Genomic DNA, 14,338 nt, shown 5'->3' with positions numbered 1-14,338 from the left:
ACAGAAGATATGCTGGGGCACAGGAGAGTTATTGTTACTACCACTGCTGCATGCTGGTATGTCCAAGGCAAAATGGTTAATACTGACTGGAAATATTTCAATTTAATTTTAGCCACTCAGTTAAATTCTTTGATCAATTTACTCTACTTATATTCCCACACCAGGTGACTTTTTTTGTCTGGCAGTGTAATCAGAAACAACTTACGCTTAATTCAATTTCTAATAATGTACTGGAAATGAGAGGTAATATGGATCTGACAGCAGCTCTGTAGTTGAAATCATATTTGGCATCCAATCTATGTATACTTTTGAAAGGCCTGCAGGATTGATCATCATCATCTCAGGGACAATGAGAATTAGTTTAAGATCATTGACTCAAATTCATCCTCATTTGTGATGAATCGCAGTGCTAGATCTTTGATTTAGGTATTGCCTGCAATCACTACAGGGTTCTACCTTGCATCATCACTGCTCTTTTGCATTTTCTTGATATTGTATGTAGTTTCTTATCACATAATGAAGTGTATCTCTGCATTGTACAGAACCATCATAGTGCACACTGCAGTTTTGGCTGTTGACCAGATGAACCTTTCACTAGCACATAGAATTTTGTAACCTCAGAGCAGGGCCGCCCAGAGGATTCAGGAGGCCGGGGGGTCTTCGGTGGCGGGGGTTCCCGCCGCCGAATTGCCGCCGAAGACCCGGCGCTTCGGGGGCAGGTCCCGGGGCGGGAGGACCCCCTGTCGCAGGTCTTCAGGGCACTTCGGCGGCGGGTCCTGGAGCGGAGGGACCCCCCCGCCGCTGAATTGCCGCCAAAGACCCGGAGTGGAAGAAGCTCCGGGGTCCCGGGCCCCACGAGAGTTTTCCTGGGCCCCCGGAGCGAGTGAAGGACCCCGCTCCAGGGCCCCCGAAAAACTCTCGTGGGGGCCTGGGGCAAATTGCCCCACTTGCCCCCCCCCCCGGGCGGCCCTGCCTCAGAGTCCACCAGTTAGGGCTCATAACTAACAGTCACAACAGCAATCAATAGAAGCACTAAATATTTTGGGGGCTTTCCTGCCTCATTGTCCCCTCTTATCCTCTCTTCTATGACAGGATTTTCCCCCAGTACTGGCTCTGCATTAAATAGCTCCTGCTCCATTTCAGTTTGCCTTGTGGACACTTTCATTTTTACTTGCAATAAATATGATGAAAAAGACATCGTGAGGCCAGGAGAGCAGGGCACAAGGATTCCAAAAATGAAGTAGAGGTACAACCAAACATTGTAGTCTGATCATGCTGCTTGACAGATTTATTTTAGATGGAACTCTGTTTCAGAGGAGCGGGAGGTCACATGTGACTGCTGAATCAGTTTACCAGATTGTAAAATTGTGTAGCTTAGGGCTTGTCTGCATGGTGTGAATTCTAGTTTTCACCACTAAGGCCTGCTCTACACTACAAAGTTTGGTCAATGTAAGCTGCCTTGCATTGACCTAGTTGTAAATGTGTCTACACTTAAATTTGTCTCCCACAGATGCAATTTCCCATTATGCCAACATAGTAACACCACCTTCCCGTCTGACATTGAACCATGGTCAATGTATTGAGGTTGATGCAGCATAATATAAACACTGTGTTACCTATGTTGACCCTAACAGTCCTCCAGCAACTGTCTCACAATGCCAGACACTCGCTGCTCTGGTCACAATTGTGAATTCTGCTGTCCAGGGATGATGGAGACTGAAGGCCCCACTTTAAAACTGTGAATTTTTGAATGCCTTTTCATGATTGTCCAGCTCTGCAAGAACACCTAGCATCTCTCCACTGTTATGGGCAACTTCCCAGCTGACCATGCCAGCTACATGTTCCAGATGCGCTCTGGAGTAGACAGGAGATATTGGATCTCCAGGGCCAGTGGGGAGAAGAGTCTGTGCAAGCACAGCTATGGACCAGCTGTAGAAACATGGACATCTACAAGCAGATTTCATGGGGGATGCAGGAGAATGGATGCAACAGGGATCAGCAGCAGTGCTGTGTGAAAGAGAAGGAACTGCAGCAGGCATATCAGAAGGCCAGGGAGGCCAGTACCAAGCTGCAGACCTGCCACTTTTCCAAAGAGCTGCATGCCATACTTGGTGGAGACCCCACCGTGGATACCTCAGAGGAACCGAAGTCACAGGTCCCTGGCATGAACAGCAAGGACAAGGAGGAGGTGGAGGAGGAGGATGGGGGCATTCAATTGGGAAATCCAGTCAGTCCTGGCAGCTGAGCATTGGTGAGTCTGATGCAGGGGAAGGAACCTTGAGTCAGTGTGCAAATGTATTTCCCTTTACACTGATGGTGCCCCCAACACATTTTTCATTATTTTACTAGTACTAGAAGAGGTAGCAGTAAATTAAAGAGAGCTAGAGTTGTCTGCTTTTCATTCCCCTACAGAGTTAGGCAGGGGTGGGGGAAGAGGGGAAGGAGCAGTTTGTTTATGTATACAGGTATGTCCTTGAATCCTCCTGAGAGATCTCAATGAAGCTTTCATGGAGGTACTCTGCAATGCTCTCCCAAAGATTTCTAGGGATGGCAGCCTTATTTCTTACCCCAGAAGGACCCTTCCCACTCCAGTCAGTGATAACGTTGGCAGGGTTGCAGTAAATGGGTTAGCAGCATACAGGCCCGGCAGCTTTGGGATGCCAGTAGTAGCTGTGCTCTCTATGCCTTTGTTACCTTCAGGAGTGAGATATCAGTTAAAATCACCACTGCCTGTGGGAAATGGTGCCAGTATGCAGTGCTGTTGCCCTAGACTCATAGTTTCATGCAACTGAGCAATTCCCTGCTCATATCCCTCATGCCTGGCAGGCTGTACTTACCATGGCTGGAGCTGTGAGTGGTGCCATGCACAAACCCTCTGACGCAAACGTGTCAATAATCATGTCGTGTTTAATACTTTAGGGGAGCAAAGAAGGGAGTTCTCAGGGCAGGCTCCAGCGTTTTTGCCCCCCCACGCGGCGGAAAAAAAAAAAAAAAAAGCTGAGATCAGCGGCACTTCGGCGGCAGCTCTACCGCGCCGCTTCATTCTTCGGTGGCAATTCAGCGGCAGGTCCTTCCCTCTGAGAGGGACTGAGGACCCACCGCTGAATTGCCGCCGAAGAGCCGTATGTGCCGCCCCTTTCCATTGGCTGCCCCAAGCACCTGCTTGCTGCACTGGTGCCTGGAGCCGGCCCTGGGAGTTCTGAATCTTAACTTTCACATTCTGTTATGACTATACTGACAATGGTACCTCTGTATGTTTTATCTGTAGCTGCTGCCATTATAGCTTTGAGGGGTTCTCCCTCCACAACTGCGGAATACCAGAGTCAGAAAAGGAGGAGAAAGAAGCAGACTTGGGATAACATGTTCAGTGAGATCCTGAGAGCCAGTGCTGCATCAGACCACAAACAGAGGGCCTGGAGGATGAATATTGTAGACTATATGAAGAAGGAAAATGCAGACAGAAGAAAGGCCCAGGAGTCCCAGCTGCAAAAGATGAAAAAGATGCACCAAGACATAATGGAGCTTCTCCATCAGCAAACACAGGTGTTGCAGGCACTTGTGGACCTACAGATTCAACAGTCCCATACTTGTCTCCCTGTGCAGTCCATGGAGAAGTCCATTTTAGCATCTTCCTACACCCCCTGAACATTGCATGTGACATCAGGTGCCACATCATTACCCCTACCACTCCACCCAGGGGGACATTAAGGACAAACACAGCTTCATGTACACTGACTTGTGACAGCCACAACTGATATATGTGTAGCTAAAATGGACATGAATGTTCCTTCCCCTTCTTTAAACTCTGTTTAATAATTTATTAAAGTGTTAATGTATTTGCTTTTAACTTGCACAGAATTTTTGAAGTGTTTTTGTTACTCAATACAACTCTGTTGTTTGGAAAATAATTTTTATTAGTTCCTCTGACAGGGTGGATTAGGCCCAGAGGCCCCCTGTTGGAGGCCTCAGGGTCCTGCGACACCTCGTCCCAGAGAGGAGCAGAAAAGAAGTCCTCCAAGCAGCCTAGAGTGGCTGAAGGGGAAACAGTATCAGTCAATCAGGAGCCAGGAGGGCCATATAAAAAGGAGCAGCAGAGACAGAGTCAGTCAGTTGCTGCCTGGAGCTGAAAGAGAGAGGATCATGTTCTTGGATGGCTAAAAGAACATCAGGACCATGGACAGCTCAGTGCAGGCAGGGACCGGGGGAGTAACGAAGGAGCTGCTGGCTGGATGCTGTGACTGAGTAAGGACTGAGTCCAGGGAGGGCTGCAGGAAAACAGTGTCTCCAGGGAGGAAGCCCTAGAGGTACATTCCCATACCAGGGCCGGGAGAAGGTAAAGACTGTATGCCTTGGAAGGGATTTGTTCTGTTCCACCTACAGATGGTGTGTTTCTCAGCTGGAGGGCTGTGTCACTGAAGACCCACTGAAGAAACCATCGACCAATGTGGGGTGCTCGTGAGAGGTGGGTGCTACCCCATTCCACAAACTGAGCGACTGCAGGCACATGCACTAGACTGGGGGGCGCTCGTGAGAGGTGGGTGCTGAACTTGTTACAGTTCCCAATATATGCTGCAGAACGGCTGGCAGTATTGAAGGCACCCACTTAACTTGTGATTATGCACTTTGACACAACTCGTAGGATCAGTGACAAACATAATGTAATAATCATAAATTTACAGCAAGCACTACGAAATTAGTAGGAGCATTATCAATGTTACATTTATAGATGTGTGTTAGAATATAGATATGCAGGCCTGCCTGTAAAGGTCTATACTTTAAGAATTTAGGCGTATTTGTATCACTTAGCTAGTTATAGAGGTATAAAACAAAGAATCAAAATCACAAGTCTGCCTGTGTATGGGTCTTCTCTCACTAGGATAGTCTGAGACCTTGTTCTTAGGCTAAGGCCTTTGGCTAAGCAGCGGGGGCAGACATAAGCTGGGAAGCGTATGGTCACATCCTCACATTCCAAACCAGTCACATTGAAATAAGGTGGTATGGGGTTGTTAGGAATACAATCCTGTCCTGATAGTGCCTATCACCACCAGATAAAGAAATCACTTACCAATGGTTGTGGCTGTGAAACCCTTGTTTCTGTATTGTTTTATCTTTATCTTTATGGCCCTCACTTTTCTATTGCTAATCTGTCTGGTTCTCTAATTGTTTCTGTCTGCTGTATAATCAATTTTGCTAGGTGTAAGTTAATTAGGGTAGTGGGATATAATTGGTTAGAGAATTGTTACAATATGTTAGGATTGGTTAGATAGATTTCAGTAAAATGATTGGTTAAGGGATTGCTGAGACTATTACTATATAAACTGGGGTCAAACAGGAAGTAGGTAGGGAAATTGGAATCATGCTTGCTGGAAATTAACCCCAATAAACATTGCATTGTCTGCACTTCGGACTTCTGGTCTTTTGCTGCTTGCTGTCTGCATGGCAAGAACCAGGGAAGTGGGAGGGTGGAGGGAAAGCCCTCTAACAATGTGCACCAAGCACTACACAATTCCTAACAGGCCCCCAAACTGCGGGGCCAGGTAGAGCACAGTACACCACAACGCATTACTGTGGCTTGCTGTTAAAGTGCTCATTCAAAGCCTCCCTGAGCTGCTTAGTGCTGTGTTGTGCTCTTCTGATAACCCTTGTGTCTGGCTGCTCAAACTCAGCAGACAGCCGCTGACCTCCACCCAGCAGCAACTTTCCCCCTTCACTTCACAGATATTATGCAGGATGCGGCAGGTGGCTATAATCATTGGGATATTTTTCTTATCAAGATCCAATCTTGCGAGTAAATAAGGCTAGTGCCCTTGCAATCTACCAAAAGCACATTCAACTGTCATTCTGCACCTACAGAGCTGGTAGTTGAATATTTCATTGGTGCTGTTGAGGTGGCCAGTTTACAGCTACATGACCAAGGAGTAGGCTAGGTCCCCCAGGATCACTGTTGGCATTTCAACATTGCCAAAGGAAATCTTCCCATCAGGAAAGAAAGTCCCTATTTGTAGTTTTCTGAACAGTCCTATGTTCTTAAATATACACGTGTCATGCACCTTCCCTGACCAACCAACACTGCTAGCGGTGAAGCGTCCCCTGTGGTCTACCAGTACTTGCATAACCATAGAAAAATAGTTATGTTAATGTACTCTGTGGCAAGGTGGTCTGGTGCCAAAAAGGATATGCGTGCTGTCTGTCGTTACACTTAAGTTCAGAAACCCCATTGCTGCAAATAAATCCATTATGTCCTGCATGTTGCCAAGAGTCACAATCCTGTGTAGCAGGAGACGACTAATTGCTCTACACATTTGCATAACAATGGCCCTTACTGTGGATTTTCCAACTGCAAAATGATTTCCTGCTGACGTGTAGCAATCTGGTGTTGCAAGTTTCCACAGTGTGATTGCCACTCATTTCTCCACTGTCAGTGCAGTTCTCATTCTTGTGTCCACTATGCTGGAGGGCTGGGGTGAGTTCGGCACACAGATCCAGGAATGTGGCCTTGTGCATCCAAAAGTTTGGCAGCCACTGCTCATCATCCCAAACCTGCATTATGATGTGATCTGACCAGTCAGTGCTTGTTTCTTAAGCCCAGAAGTAGTGCTACGCCTTTTGCAGCTGCTCTATGAATGCCACCAACAACCTTGAATTGGTTTTTGCTATGTTCCACAGCAATCTGCCCTCCAGAAAATTGTCATGTTCCCTGTGGCTCTTCTTGCAGCTCTGCAAATACAAGATAATTGTGAGTCCTGTGCTTGAAATGCTTATGGCAATAGTGCAGAGCTGTGCAGACTCCATGCCCTGTCAGCGATGGCGGACAGTGACAAATTCTACACAGGTTTGTGGGATTTTAAAAATAGGTGCAAAAATTATGGAGTGGAGAAAGTTACATGATAGAAACTTGACCCTGCCATCCCAGTCACCCCTGCATAATTTGTTTCTGCCCCACCATGCATTGCCAAAACTTCACAAAAGACAATGTGTGCAGGATGGTGGACAGTTGCACACTGGGATACCTAGCCATGAAGCACCTCACTGTGCATCAAAACAAGCACTGAGTATGCAGGGAGCCAAGCATGCACACAGCCAAGTGATATACTAACTGCAGCTGCCTTATGCTGACATAACTTACGTTGGCAAAAGTTTGTAGTGTAGATGTGCTGTAACCATGCTTGCGGACCCTGCTGGCACACTAAAAGTTCCTTAATGTGCATTGACATAGTACAGTTTGTAATGGAACTACATAAATGCACACTAGAAAACTTTTAGTGTGCAGCAGGGGGTCCACACAGACAGTTAGTGTGTGACACACTAGTTCATACTAGAATTTATACCCCAGCTGGTGTGTGCAAATGCACCGTGTGGACAAGCCTTTAGACTCCAATTATTCGCAGTTGGACTGTCTTTGATCTACTTATAAACAAATAGCAATATGTGAATGCAAAGAAGTTTAGGACAGAAGGTGTACATTAAAAAGTTTGCCCTGCTTTAACTTACACATTCTTACACACTCCTGTTAGTTGCTTTTCTTGTTACATTCTCTTCTGTCCCCTCAGTTTGTGATTTATGCTAGCTTAGACTCCTGTCACTCAGTGGGCCAAATTCAGAGTTATTGTGCAAGGTGTATGAGTGCAAATCTTCATACCTAAGTCTAAATCTGAAGCGGCTCAGTTCTCCATACCGTTACATTAGTTTTAAGCAAGTGCAACTCCTCTGATAATCAATAGCATTACATCAGCATAAACTTAATATAATGGAGTGAAGATTGCTTTGAGGGACTCTGAAGAGTTTATCTTGATGGTTGTCTGCCAGGATGAAGTTGTTGCCCATTTTACTGTTTGGAGGGGGGAAGGGATGACCAAACATATGAATCTTGCACTGGATCCTAAAAGTGAAAAGAATTGCATTCATCCTGATCTCTCGTCTCCAGTAATCAAAACCTAGAACCCTCTAGTGAGACTGTTCCATTTCCTAGATTTGTGAGTTTCACACTGGGGCCCATCAGCCACAGCTGCGGTAGTTGGTTATGCAGCGATAGGCGGTCACCAAGATCACTTTGTGCCAGCTAATTTAGGTACTCTGAGGATCATGACATGCAGGTGAATGATTTAGAATTTTGCCTCCAATGTTTGTTTGCAAAATGCTTGTGAGAAGATCTTGAAATTCTTGAATCGTTGTTCTTCAGAATTGTTCATGAATTTCTTCCTTTGGTATGAATAGCACACATATCTCATTGTGGTTGTTTGATATTCAGACTTAGAAATGTGTTGTGTTGGCTAGTTACAGAAGTCAAGTGATACTATGCTAAAAAAACTGGAGTGCTGTAATGTTTGTGGGAAAGTGAACACAAAATGAGCACAACTGATGTTAGTATTTATTTGAACTCCAAATTAATATTCATAGCAACATTTTCCTCCATTGTATGATTAGCCCAATATAATTTAAATAGCAATTGGAATTGGGTGAGGAGAACATGCAGAGCACCAGTGCTATTTTCTCTCACCTATTCTTTATCTTTTGGCAGTTGGCTGCAGCATAATGGGCAGTTGCAGCTTCCACATAACCTTCACATTGTAGCCAAATCAAGAACATAAGAATGGCCATACTGGGTCAGACCAATGGTCCATCTAGCCCAGTATCCTGCCTTCCGACAGTGGCCAATGCCAGGTGCTTCAGAGGGAATGAACAGAACAGGTAATCATCAAGTGATGAATTCCCTGTCGCCCATTACCAGCTTCTGTAATCTAATCTAGGAACACAAAAAGTATGGATCACTATGCCCAAGTCTGCAAGACAAAGCAAGGAGTAAATATTTTTAGCTAGTTGGAGCCGCATTCTAGCTGGTATAGTTTATTGGAGCATCCATAGGGCCCTGAGACACTACAGTACCTTAACTATTAGCAAGCAGATGCCCTCTCCTGTGGGCAACTAATTGCTAGTTCTACCAGATCCTCCAAGTACTTTCCTTTTTTGATTAGTATGCTCTCTATTTTATCCTAATACAGCTTGAGCCAGCTATTTTTCATCCAGAGTTCAAATTCCACCCCCACCCACTGAAACAGTAAAACAGCTGGGAGACAATATTGTTCATTCTTGAAGAAGGGAAGGGCCAGCATGAGGTGTTAGCCTGTTGATAGCACTGTAATACATGGGGTCTAACAATTTCCTCTAGTGGCTTTATATAGATCAGGAGTGGAAAACAGGACTTAGCCCTGTGCAATCCCACCGCAGATAGCTTTTAGGGAAGAGGAGCAGCTCCTCATTACAACTTTTTGGGCTCTGTCAGAGAAAAACAACTGTAGCCCACCTGACGTGACTCTGTCCATTCCATCAGTCTCATAGGCAAGTCAATAGTCCTGTACCTTTTGACTGACTGACCGGTGTCAAAATCTGCAGAGGGCTCAAGCAAACATTATCATGGATGCTTTGCCTAAAGTCATAGAACGAAAATCTGTCGGCACAATCAGCACCATCGCTGTACCAGAGAACAACTTGCTTTTTGTTCTCTTATGTTTTATACTGAGTGCCAGGGTTCTCAATTTTGGGAGGGGGGGAGGGGAAATCATCTTGGATGAGGAAAGCATATGAAGAATGGAAAATGCCAGCAATTTGACACTGGCATTGATTGCTGTTGCTTGTCAATCAAGAGAATTTACATGTCCAGCCACATTGGTAGATCTGAGATGCAGAATCAATATTTACAGATATTTTTTATTCTAGACTTTGGCCAGAAATGCAAATCTGAAGCTATCACATTTTCAAATAATGTATTCTGTGTAGCAAATTGCAATCCCAAGGGTCTGATATATTAAAATGACCCAGAGTTCATTTGAAATGTGTTAATAATAAAATAATGGCAATGTCATAATTATTTTAGAATGCATTCTTAAATATGTTATGTGAAATCCCACAGTCCTCCATGCAACACCCATCATCTTCCTGACTGCTTAATGAGTGGTTGAGAGTTACAGTGCCTCCATCTTGTGGCAAACTTGAGGAATAGATCTTCCTTAGTGCTCTCCCAAAATGCAATCCAAAAATAGTATGATTATACAGATCTGCCCAGGTATAGGACCTGATCCCACAGCCCTTAGTAGGGCAAAACCCCCTCTGACTTTTCTCAGATTCCATTTTGCAGTTGTCAGCTAGGGCTGTCCTTTCTCCATCTGACCCCTTCATTCTGCCTGGCTGACAGCAGAAAGAATTTGCCTTTCCTTATAGAGTCAGGGAGGCACTGTGCTTCTATAAAGTGATAGTTCATACTGTAAATGAATAATAGTATTTGGGCCTCCAGAATTCTAACTACTTATACATACCTGTCACAGCAGACACTCTCAATTACCATAATTCCATTGCACTATTAAATAATTTTTCTTAAAGCTAAAACATCAAAGCAGAAGTCTTCAGTTACCTTAGTTGACTACTAGCATGGATACAGATTTAACGTGTGTGTGTGCATGCGTGTGCATTTGCGTGCACACCTCTCTCCGCTTTAAAATGCAATTGTTCAACTTGGGTGAGTGCCACATGACAACAGAAGCTTTGCACTCTCCCAGGAAGAGAGCCTTGTGATTGGTGCTGTACAGAAGACAACCAGTTCTTTTCTTAATTCTAATTCAGACAGACACTACAGTTCAGACTCTTACATACTAGGTTATCGGTTGAAGGTCTAAGCTCAATGTGGGGCAGATACGTCACTTTTTATTTGGTTTTGATAGTTTTCTCTTTGAGGTTCTGTCTCTGAAATGCTGCTTTGAAGCAGCGTGTTTTGAATATAGAAAGGATGCCGTTTGGGGGACAAGCCAGCTCTGTTACTGAGAAGGTCCCCTCTCCAAGCAGAGCCAGTGTTCTCCTGCACAAGAGGGGGCTTTAGTAGACGGACTCTCACAGACAGACTGTACTCCTTGCTCACTATGGACTTTATCTCCCTGCATGGAGGGAAACAAGCCATGTGTATTGGATGGGTTTCTTATTATGTCAGAGTAGCCTCTCTTGAATAGCTCTGCAGTTGTTCCCTCCCCATCTCTGCAGGGTCAGTGGGATGAGGAAACTTAATCAGAAATGTAAACTGGAGATGGAGAAGTCATTTATTTGGGGCATGGCTCTCCACTCCTTTCAAGCACAGCTGAGATAATGTGGATGGAAGGCTGGTTGCAGCTCCTTGATTCAAGTGCCAGGATTTGGGGGGGAAATATCGAAAATATTTAAAAGGCCAACATTTTTACGAAAAATGGAACAGTCTGATAGACTTTTTGTGAAAAAATGACTTTCTGTTGAAAAGGGCTTTAAAAAAAAAGGTGAAAAAATAATTCATAACATTTTGACCAGCTCTGCTATAGAGCAAGGAAATACTAAGTTATGGGATACTTCTTAACCATTCCTTAATGGCCACCCAGCCTGTAACATTGACAGTGGCAGACTGTACTATCCCAAGGAACTTCCTCCTGCTTCTAGTTCATAAGGGAACATGCAACACATTAATCTTTCACGTAGAATTGTGCCACATCCATCCATGGAGTAAACTCATCTAATTCAATGGAGTTGAGGTGAGGATGAATTTGGCCCACCATCTATATTTTGCAGACTGTCCATCTATTGACCTGGCCTGAGAGGGGTGGTACTTGAATTACCATGAGTCATCAGAGCCTGCTCTGGTTTTGCCCACGTATTGCCATTGAGGCAAACACTCAGCTCAATAGTAAACCTAGCCCTCTCCATCAACCATGTTTTCCCTCATTTGCTTGCTCACATATGCAGTCCTTGCACTGTCACTGCCTTCTGTACTTGCCATCTTCAAACTGTGAGTTATAAGTTACTCTTGTACTTAGCACAGTGTCTGCATATGGACTCCAAAACATGCATAAACTTTGTCCCTGGGTACAGCATGCTGATTTTTGCCCTGACCATGCCTCACCCACATAAAACATATATATAATATACACATGTAGTGTGAGAAACATGGAAGAGCATGTGAGCAGTGTCTGGCCAGGAGTATTTAAAAGCCATGTGACAAGCAAATATGAGCAAGAGACTATAGCTTTATTTAGCTCTGAAATGAATAATCACAGATTTCCAGAACATATTTACCCTGTTTTCATAATTCTCTGTTCTGAGGTCCCACAGTGAAAACAACAGGGTACCTCAGCATGAAACTAGTTTGATATTAGATATGGTTCAGGTTCCCTACAAGCTGCACATCTTTTTCCCAGTCTAAAGCCTCAATTCTGCAGAGACTTATGCATGTGCATAATTTTACTCATGTGAATAGTCCCAGTGCAGCTCAGTATTACTCAATATTTAAAGGTAGGCAAATAAGTATGTGTTTGGAGGACTGGGGCCTATGTTTTCACCTTGTTCTTTTCAAGGAAATTGGACATATGAATAATAGAACAGTTTAGATAATATTTAGACCTGCTATGAGTGTAGGGGACTGGCTAGATAACTTCTCGAGGTCCCTTCCAGTCCTACAATTCTATGATTCTAACAGGAAAATGGTCTGAGAGGGAAAAGAGATATAACAGAGAATCTGAAAATCCCACTTTCATGTACTGTATGTGCTTCTATGTTGAGCTCTTTCATAATCTGCAGAATGCTTTTCACGTAATCATCTCTGGCAAGCACAGTAGAATTGAAATTTATATTGGCAGTGTCCCATGGCAGGTTCAATGCACACAATAGCATTTAGAAGTAACTTTATTAATGAAAATGATGATAAATAAAAATTGCATTTGTTTTTGTCCTGCAAGCACCTTAGAGTTGGCCCTAAGCTTTTGGAGAATATATACTTGCCTCACTCTACCTTTTTGTCACCATCATGTGGTGGGACTCAATAGCACTGATACAAAGAGAAGACGGCTTCTCTAATAATTTATCTACATTATAGATTGAGTCCTGTGTATTCTGTTCCTTTCTTTTTTTTTAAGTAAATTTCCCTGAAATCCATCTATTTGTAATACAAATCCTTAGTGAATTTTGAACATTCTTTCATTAAATGTTAATATTTTCAAGAAGATTATATGCCTCATGCTGAAGAATTTATTGCCTTTCTTCATAGGTTTAACAAAAAATGTTATTTCTTTGCTTTTTCACCTAAGGTTCAATGCCACTTGCACATTTTAATTAAATAAAATAAATACCAATATTACCATTTCAAATATTATTTAATCTGACATTTTGAATATTAAATAATTTTCTCTTATTCAAGTTAGATCCTACCACGGGACATTAGAACATAACATACAATTTCTAGTTTTGATTTAATTCATTTTCAAATACTGAGTTTACATAAATTATATATAGGAGACAATTTAGTTCCAGATCCTGAGGTGTGCTGAGAACCTACAATTTCCATGGAGGTCAGCTGAAGTTTTAGTATTTACCTCTGTGGGATCAGAAACATACCCTCAATATGAATTGCTACACTCCTATTTCCTTTTTACTTCTGACAAAGTTATCCCTATATGTTTATACTTTACACTTTTGGATTTCAAGACCAGAGTAGACAGAAGTCTAGACTAGTGAAGAACTTAGGAGAAAAACAAATTATTTAGTCAAATTCACCTGGAAAGATAGTGCATTTGATACTATAAGGCACGGTTGGGTTCTCTTTCCTCTTCTAATTGTATCTGATTCTCATTGTTAAAGAATTCCTCATCCCAAGCTAGTCTATTATTTCTGGAACTTGTAGAAAGGTTAGTGAGTCTCCAGAGTTGTGATTACTTTTTCTAGTTGACATTTATTGATCTCATTACCTTCATGCTCATATTTCAATTTTTTTTTTCATTTTGTTACCATTTCAAAGATGACAGAAATGCTGCAGTGCTCACTCTATTAGAACTGTATGTAATTAAAATTTGTACACAGTGGTTCATCAGAACTTCACTGTCAAAACCTCAGCATGTGTTGTTTACAAATTAGATTGTTATAATTAGAACCCAAAATTACTGCAAAAATAAAAACTGAATTTATATTGAACTAAGCATCTATTTTATTTTTGCTCTTCAGTACTGTGACACCCTTGGCCACAAAGAAAGTTGTCACTGTAATATACTTAGGATGAAATTCACCACTGTGCAGAAGCCAGCAGAAGTCCACTTAAGCCATCATTTGAGGTTGTAAATTGGAATTACAAGGGGAGCTGTTCTTCTTCCAGCCCTCTGCACAGAGGAGAATTTCACCCTCTGATCTCATCACTCATTTGTTTTCCTGTTTTCAATTATCACTGAAATTTTTACATCATTGCAAAATTCTATCTCCTCCCCTGTTCCACTCCAAGGCACAATGAAATTCTACAATTATCCTGGAATAAGGAAAGAAAGAGTAGCATTTTAACTGATTTAGATGG

This window comes from Terrapene carolina, unplaced genomic scaffold (assembly GCF_002925995.2).
Source record: "Terrapene carolina triunguis isolate 2854851 unplaced genomic scaffold, T_m_triunguis-2.0 Scaffold84, whole genome shotgun sequence".
Taxonomy (NCBI): Eukaryota; Metazoa; Chordata; order Testudines; family Emydidae; genus Terrapene; species Terrapene triunguis.
This window is presented reverse-complemented; position numbering follows the sequence as displayed.